Source organism: Suncus etruscus, chromosome 15 (genome assembly GCF_024139225.1).
Source record: "Suncus etruscus isolate mSunEtr1 chromosome 15, mSunEtr1.pri.cur, whole genome shotgun sequence".
NCBI lineage: Eukaryota > Metazoa > Chordata > Mammalia > Eulipotyphla > Soricidae > Suncus > Suncus etruscus.
Window position 1 is genome coordinate 57,329,039 of NC_064862.1, and position 7,224 is coordinate 57,336,262.

The 7,224-nt window shown below is 39.4% G+C and overlaps 1 non-coding gene and 1 pseudogene across 1 annotated transcript; both read right to left on the reverse strand.

Moving 5' to 3' along the window:
• Window positions 1-1,597: 1,597 nt before the first annotated feature.
• LOC126031468 (uncharacterized) lies at window positions 1,598-1,722 on the reverse strand (annotated as a pseudogene).
• Window positions 1,723-4,250: 2,528 nt separating this feature from the next.
• LOC126031887 (small nucleolar RNA SNORA68) lies at window positions 4,251-4,382 on the reverse strand. The gene has a single exon (XR_007503695.1). It is a non-coding gene; the product is annotated as a small nucleolar RNA SNORA68 (small nucleolar RNA).
• Between the last annotated feature and the right edge of the window lie 2,842 nt (window positions 4,383-7,224).

The window sequence follows — 7,224 nt, forward strand, 5'->3', positions numbered from 1 at the left end:
CTGATGGCTATATAGTATTCCATTGTGCAGATGTACCATAGTTTCCTTAGCCATTCATTTGTTGTTGGGCATCTGGGTAGTTTCCAGATCCTGGCTATTATAAATAGTGCTGCAATGAATATAGGTGTGCAGAAGCCATTTTTGTATTGTGTTTTTGTGTTCCTAGGGTATATCCCTTGGAATGGTGGTTTAGCTAGATTATATGGGAACTCAATGTCCAGTTTTTTGAGGAATCTCCATATTTTTTCCATAAAGACTCGACTAGACTGCATTCCCACCAGCAGTAAATGAGAGTTTCTTTTTCCCCACATTCCCATCATCACTTATTGTTCTTATTCTTTGTGATGGGTACCAATCTCTGGCATAAGGTTGTACCTTATCACATTACTATAATAAGGCCCAGAGATAATAGAGTTAAGGACTGGAAGGGATGGAAGGACTGACTCACAATTTGAAGATCACCACAAAGAGTGGTGAACGCTGTTAGGGAAATAACTACACTAATAACTAGCATGACAATATTAAAGAATGAGAGAAGTAGAATGCCTGTCGCGAATACAGGCAGGGGCAGGGGAGGAGGGGGCATTGGTAGTGGGAATGTTGCATTGGTGAAGGGGGGGTATTCTGTTTATGACTGAAACCCAACTACAAACATGCTTGTAATCATGGTGTTTAAATGAAGATTTACATATAAAAAATATTTTAACTTACTGTTATTTTGATTTGCATCTCCCTTATGATTAGTGATGTGGAGCATTTTTTTTTCATGTTTCTTTTGGCCATTTGTAGTTCTTCTTTGAGAAATTGTTCATTTCTTGTCCCCATTTTATGATGGGGTTAGATGATTTTTTTCTTTTAAGTTCTGTCAGTACTTTGTATATCTAGATATTAGCCCCTTGTCTGATGGGTATTAGGTGAATAGTTACTCCCATTCTGTGTGTAGCCTTCGTATCTTAGTCACTATTTCCTTTGAGTTGCAGAAGCTTCTCAGCTTAATATAGTCCCATTGATTTATCTCCACTTCCACTTGTTTGGAGAATGATGTTTCCTTCTTGAAGATGCCTTTAGTCTCAATGTCATGGAGTGTTTTACCTATATGTTGTTCTATATACCTTATGGATTTGGGTCTAATATCAAGGTCTTTAATTCATTTGGGTTTGTCCTTTGTATATAGTGTTAGATGGAGGTCAGAGTCCACTTTTTTGGCATATGGCTGACCAATTGTCCCAACCCACTTGTTGAAGAAGCTTTCCTTGCTGCATTTTGCATTTCTTACCCTTTTATCAAAGATTAATTGATTATATGTCTGGGGAAAATTCTCTGAATACTCAAATCTATTTCATTGATTTTAGTGTCTGTCTTTATTCCAATACCATACTGTTTTAATGACTATTACTTTGTAATACAATTTAAAGTTGGGGAAAGTGATATCTCCCATATTTTTTTTCCTAAAGGTTAATCTAGCTATTTGCGGGTGTTTATTGCTCCAAATGAATGTCGGGAGTGTTTGATCTCCTTCTTTAAAGAATGTCATGGGTATTCTTAGAGGAATTGCATTAAATATGTACAATGTTTTGGGGAGTATTGTCATTTTTTTTTATTTTACAAGTTTCCCACATTTGGGGAAATCGCAGGGGTCAGCACACCTGGAGTGCAATGGATGAGCCTCGCCCTGGGGAAACCACTTTCGTGATCATGGTATCTCCCCTGCCAGGTAAGTATGTATTGTATTGTCATTTTTATGGTATTAATCCTTCCAATCCACGAGCAGGATGTGTGTCTATTTTCTTGTGTCCTCTTTTATTTCTTAAAGCAGTGTTTTGTAGTTTTCTTTGTATAAGTCCTTCACCTCTTTAGTTAAATTGACTCCAGGGTATTTGACTTTGTGTGGCACTAATGTGAATGGGATTTTTTATTTTTTGTTTGTTTTTGATTCACACTGTTGATGTTCAGGGGTTACTCCTGGCTATGTGCTCAGAAATAGCTCCTGGCTAGGGGGACCATATAGGGTTCCAGGGATCAAACCCAAGTCTGTCCTGAGCAGTCGAGTATGAGGCAAATGACCTACACTTGTACTATTGCTCCAGCCCCTCTTCTTTATCATTTTTGGTATATAAGAAGGCCATTGATTTTTGCATGTTGATTTTGTAGCCTACCAATTTGCTATATGAATTTATTGTTTCTAGAAGCTTTGTGGTAGAGTCTTTAGGGTTTTCTAAATATAGTAGCTTGTCATCTGTAAACAGTGAGAGCTTGACCTCTTCCTTTCCTATCTGGATACCCTTGATAATTTTTTTGCCTAGTTGCTATGGCAAGTACTTCAGTACTATGGTGAATAGGAGTGGTGAGACAGGGTAGCCTTGCCTTGTACCAGATTTTAGAGGAAATGCTTTTAGTTTATTTCCATTGAGAATAATATTTTCCATTGGCTTGTGATAGATGGCCTTGACTATATTGAGAAAAATTCCTTCCATTTCCATCTTTTTTTTTTGGTTTTTGTATTTTTGGGGCCACACCTGGTGATACTCAGTGGTTACTCCTGGCTATGTGCTCAGAAATCGCTCCTGGCTTGGGAACCATACGGGACCTCAGGGGATTAAACAGCAGTCTGTTCTAGGCTAGCTCAGGCAAGGCAGATGCCTTACCACTTGTGCCATCACTTCGGCCCCTCCATTTCCATCTTGTTGAGAGTTTTTATCATGAATGCGTATTGGACCTTATCAAATGCTTTCTCCGCACCTGTTGATATGATCATACAGTTTTTATTTTTCCTTTTGTTAATATGGTGTATTATGTTGATTTATTTATGTATGTTATTGGTATTTTTTGGGGGCGGTCACACCCGGCAGCGCTCAGGGGTTACTCCTGACTTCATGCTTAGAAATCGCTCCTGGCAGGCTCGGGGACCATATGGGATGCCAGGATTCGAACCGACCTTCTGCATGAAAGGCAAAAGCCTTACCTCCATGCTATCTCTCTGGCCCCTATTTACGTGTGTTAAACCATCTTTGCATTCTTGGAATGCAACCTACTTGGTCATAGTGTATAACTTTCTTTGTGTGTGTGTGTGTGTGTGTGTGTGTGTGTGTGTGTGTGTGTGTGTGTGTGTGTGTGTATAACTTTCTTGATGAGGCGTTGAATCCTATTTGCCAAAATTTTGTTGAGAGTCTTTGCATCATCAGTGATATTGGTCTATAATTTCCTTCCTTCCTTCCTTCCTTCCTTCCTTCCTTCCTTCCTTCCTTCCTTCCTTCCTTCCTTCCTTCCTTCCTTCCTTCCTCCTTTCTTCCTTCCTTCCTTTCTTCCTTCCTTCCTTCTTCCTTCCTTCCTTCCTTTCTCTTTCTTTCTTTCTTTCTTTCTTTCTTTCTTTCTTTCTTTCTTTCTTTCTTTCTTTCTTTCTTTCTTTCTTTCTTTCTTTCTTTCTTTCTTTCTTTCTTTCTTTCTTTCTTCCTTTCTCTCTCTTCCTTTCTCTCTCTCTTTCTCTCTCTCTTTCTCTCTCTCTTTCTCTCTTTCTCTTTCTTTCTTTCTTTCTTTCTTTCTTTCTTTCTTTCTTTCTTTCTTTCTTTCTTTCTTTCTTTCTTTCTTTCTTTCTTTCCTCTCTTTCTCTCTCTCTTTCTCTCTCTTTCTCTTTCTCTCTTTCTCTTTCTTTCTTTCTTTCTTTCTTTCTTTCTTTCTTTCTTTCTTTCTTTCTTTCTTTCTTTCTTTCTTTCTTTCTTTCTTTCTTTCTTTCTCTCTCTCTCTCTCTCTCTCTCTCTCTCTCTCTCTTTCTTTCTTTCTTTCTTTCTTTCTTTCTTTCTTTCTTTCTTTCTTTCCAGCATATCTGTCAGGTTTTGATATCAGGGTGATCATCATAAAATCATCATAAAAACTATTTGGGGGCCGGAGAGATAGCACAGTGGCGTTTGCCTTGCAAGAAGCCGATCCAGGACCAAAGGTGGTTGGTTCGAATCCTGGTGTCCCATATGGTCCCCTGTGCCTGCCAGGAGCTATTTCTGAGCAGACAGCTAGGAGTAACCCCTGAGCAACGCCAGGTGTGGCCCAAAAACAACAACAAAAAAAAAACCCAAAAAACAAAAAACAAACAAACAAAAAACCTATTTGGGAGTGTTTCTGTTTCAATTTCCTGAAAGAGCCTCAAAGGATTGGTAGTAATTCCTTTTGAAAGGTTTGAAAGAATTTGTTAGTGAATCCATCTGGGCCTGGGCTTTTGTTTTTGGGAAGACATTCCCCCCCCCCACCCCACCCCCCCGCAGTATAAAACCTCTAAATTCACTCTGAGGGCACCACCCAGCCCCACAAAAGTGACAGAGATATGTTTGATGTCAGCACTTCCCTTTAAGTTGCCACATGAAAAAGCAGCAGCCTTTGGGTTTGGGTGCTCTTTGGGAAGACTTTTAATTGCCATTTTAATTTCCTCAATAGTTATGTTTTTGTTTAGATATGATAGATCATTCTGGTTCAACAGTGGAAGATTATAAGAGCCCAAATTTATCCATTTCTTCTAGGTTCTCATGTTGTGGCATAGAGTTTCTCAAAGTTGTCTCTGATTATCCTTTGTTTTGTTTTGTTTTGTTTTGGTTTGGTTTTTAGTTTTTGGACCACACCTGGCGGTGCTCAGGGGTTACTCCTGGCTGTCTGCTCAGAAATAGCTCCTGGCAGGCACAGGGGACCATATGGGACACCGGGATTCGAACCAACCACCTTTGGTCCTGGATCGGCTGCTTGCAAGGCAAACGCCACTGTGCTATCTCTCCGGGCCCTGATTATCCTTTGATTCTCCATATTATCTGTAGTGACCTCCCCTTTTTCTTTCTTTTTTTTTTCTTTTTTATTTTTCTTTTTTGGTTTTTGGTTCACACCTGGCAGCGCTCAGGGGTTACTCTTGACTTCATGCTCAGAAATTACTCCTGGCAGGCTCAGGGGACCATGTGGGATGCCGGTATTTGAACCGATGACCTTCTGCATGAAAAGCAAACACCTTACCTTCATTCTATCTCTCCAGCCCCACCCTTTTTATTTCTAATCCAGTTTATTAAGTTTCTATCTCCATTTTCTTTTCAGTCACACCGGCAGTGCTCAGGGGTTACTCCTGGCTCTATGCTCAGAAATTACTCCTGGCAGTCTTGGGGGACCATATGGGATGCCGGGATTTGAACCGATGACCTTCTGCATGAAAGGCAAACGCCTTACCTCCATGTTATCTCTCTGGCCCTTCTATCTCCATTTCTTTGTGAGTTTTGCTAGTGGTTTATCAATCTTGTTTATTCTTTCAAAGAACAAGCTTTTGCTTTCATTAATTTTTTGGATTATTTTTTTGATTTTCACTTTATTGATTTCTGCTCTAACTTGTTAATTCCCTCTGCCTACCTATGTTTGGTTAATTTTTTTAAATCATTTTCTAGTTTTATAAGCTGTGCCATCAACCTTTTTATGTAGGCCCTTTCTTCCTTCCTGATAATTGCTGCAAAGCTATACATTTTCCTCTTAGTACTGCTTTTGCTGTGTTCCACAAATCCTGATAAATTGTGTCTTCATTTACATTTGTTTCCAAGAATGTTTTGATTTCCTCTTTAATTTAATCTCTGACCCACTGCTTGTTCAGTGTGAAATGTTTAATTTCCGGTGTTAAAGTTTTTCTTCTGTGTCCCTTTATAGTTGACATCCAATTTCTGTGCTTTCTGATCTGAGAAAACAGTCTGTACAATTTCTATCCCCTTAATTTTTTTGAGCCATGTTTTATGGGCCAGCACATAATCTATCCTGGAGAATGGTCCATGTACATTGAAGATGAATGTGTCCAGTGTTTTGGGAATGGAGTGCCATATATATACTAGGCCATCTTCTTTCATTTTTCCTTTCAGAGCTAGTATATTCTTGTTGAGTTTTAGCCTGGTTGACCTATTCAGGGGTGACAGGGCAATATTGAGGTATCCCACTATTATTGCATTGCTATTGATGTCTTCTTTCATATTTCTGAACAATATATTAAATATTTTGCTGGTCTCTCATTGGGTGCATATAGGTTTAGGAATGATATTGTTTCCTGGTGTACATAGCTCTTCAATATTATGAAATGTCCCTTATAACTTTTCTGAGTCTAAAAGAATTATCTTTTAGACTCATCAGTATCATCTGATATTAATATGGTCACTTCAGCTTTTTTAAGGTAGTTATTTGCTTGAATGATTGTCCTCCAATCTTTGATTTTGAGTCTATGTTTGTTCTATCTATTCAGATGTGTTTCTTGAAGGTAACAAAATGTTGGGCTCAGTTTTTTTTTTTATCCATTTTTGCCACTCTGTGGCTCTTAACTGGTGCTTTTAATACATTGATTTTGAGATAGATAATGGTCATGGGATTCAATGTCATCTTTATATAGGAGTTTGGTGTGTCTGTTGGTCTATCTTGTCTTAAAGTAGACCTTTCAGTTTTTCTTTTAAGATGGTTTTGAGCCTGTAGAATTTCTGAGCTGTTATTTATCCGTGAAGCTTTATATACTTCCTTCAAAACTGAATGTAAGTCTGTCTGGGTGCAGTCTTCTAGGCAAAACATTCATCTCATTGAGTTTTGTCACTATATTCCACCACTGCCTTCTGGCTTTGATCGTTTCTTGTGACAGGTCTGCTGTAAATCTTTTTTTTTTTTTGGGGGGGGGTCACACCCAGCAGTGCTCAGGAATTACTTGTTGGGAGCTGGTTGCCTCCCTTTGGAACCTTGACATTAGCACAGCCATTTTAGATCTTTCGGCCATCTTGCTTCAAGCCTGCCCCCTGGTTGAACTGTAACTTGAGTACGTACCAGTTGGGCCTGAAATGAAGCAGACCACTAGACCACATTCTTATGCTACAGGAAGCTAAGATCGATAGATAGACCATGGTATGTGGTAACAGGATGTTCTGCTAGAAGATTGTAACAGTTTTATGAGCACATGCAAAACCTCCCTGTCAGTAATGTATGCTAAGCTAATGGTTTGTGCTGTAACCTCCCCCCATTGTGTAAAGCCTATATAAGCTTTGGCTACCTGAAAATAAAATGAATGCCTTGATCAGAAAGCCTGTCTTGGCATTTCTCTTTTCTCCCTCCCATTCTCTTTGCAGGTGAAGACCCTTTCCACGGCCGCGAATAAACTGAGGCCACAGGCCGGCACAGTTACTCCTGGCTCCATGCTCAGAAATTGCTCCTGGCAGGCATGGGGGAACCATATGGGAAGCCGGGATCCGAACC